This window comes from Grampus griseus, assembly GCF_964374135.1.
Source record: "Grampus griseus genome assembly, chromosome: 6".
NCBI lineage: Eukaryota > Metazoa > Chordata > Mammalia > Artiodactyla > Delphinidae > Grampus > Grampus griseus.
Window position 1 is genome coordinate 31,866,033 of NC_139000.1, and position 1,412 is coordinate 31,867,444.

General features: G+C 41.1%; 1 pseudogene across 1 annotated transcript; it reads left to right on the forward strand.

Annotated features, from left to right (window-relative positions):
• Positions 1-589: 589 nt before the first annotated feature.
• Positions 590-923, forward strand: LOC309824100 (cytochrome b-c1 complex subunit 7-like; annotated as a pseudogene). Its single transcript has one exon. The product of its transcript is annotated as a cytochrome b-c1 complex subunit 7-like (transcript).
• Positions 924-1,412: the final 489 nt, after the last annotated feature.

Genomic DNA, 1,412 nt, shown 5'->3' on the forward strand with positions numbered 1-1,412 from the left:
TGAACAGATACAGAGGTGCCTTGCAGGTCCATCTTGTCTTTTCCCATTAGCATTTAAACATGTCTTTCCAATCTTTAAAAATCTCTCCCTTAACCTCATGGCCCCTTCCACACTACTTTCTCTTCTTTCATGTTGTGTCCATTTTCACCTTTCTCCTCAATCCTCTGCTACTGGCCTATCACATCCTTCCCCTTAAAATTGCTCTCACTGTTCTTCTCTCTATACTCATTTTTTCCCCTGGATTTCTATAACTATTATATGCTGATAATGCTCAAGAATATATCTATCCAGGTGTCTCCCAAGTTTCATACCTGCATATTCAGTGGTCTACCCAGCGCCGCCACCTGGATGATAGGCACCTACAACTCAGTGGGTCTATAACTAAATGTGTCCTATTTCCCCTCAAAACTATACCTCCTTCATATCTCAGTGAATAGCACTGTCATCCACTCAGGTGCCCAAGTCAGAAACCTGTCACTGTCTTTGCTTAGGTTTCCTTTATCTTTTGCCTGCAATGATTATTGCAACAGTCATTCTTCCTCAGGTTGCCAAGCTCCAGTTCAATAATACAGCTAGGTCTCGGGTCAAAATGGCGAGCAAGCCTGCTGTTGCAGCGTCAGGCAAATGGCTGGAGGGTATTTGAAAATGGTATTACAATGCTGCCGGGTTCAATAAACTGGGCTTAATGTGAGATGATACAACATATGAGAATGACGATGTAAAAGAATCCATAAGAAGGCTTCCTGAGAACCTTTATAACAACAGGGTGTTCTGCGTTGAGAGCACTGGACCTGACCGTGAGGCAGCAGATCTTGCCTGAAGAGCAGTGGACAAAATATGAGGAGGATAAATTCTACCTTGAACCATATCTGAAAGAGGTTATTCGGGAAAGAAAAGAGAGAGAAGAATGGGCAAAGAAATAATCATGTAGTTTAAAAATCTGTGGATGCAGCCGTTCTCAAAGTATTTTTATGAAGTTGGTTAAACCTGGAATATACAATGTGGACCTATCTGGGCTGTAAATGTATTATTTTAAATAAATGTCTATAATAATTATAAAAAAGTAGCACAACTATAATGTGCCATACAAACACTATGGTTTATTTTCAGTACAGATGCATCTTAACCCTGAGAATGTGGGGCAATAGATCTCCATTTTATGGGAGAAGTTGCAGCTGATAGTGGGCTGAGATGAACAAAAGGAAAACATGCTTGCACGATAGCGGACATTGTCAGTGTGTTAGACCTGGTGACAATGCTATTCTTTCCACAAATATTCATTAATTTCCTACCATGGACTAGGGACTGTGCCTACAGGATATGCTTCCAGGGCATTGATTCACTGTGTACTTTTTCTGGGTCCTGCACATGTAGGGGATACCAAGATGAAAAAGTCATGGTCCCTGTGCTTA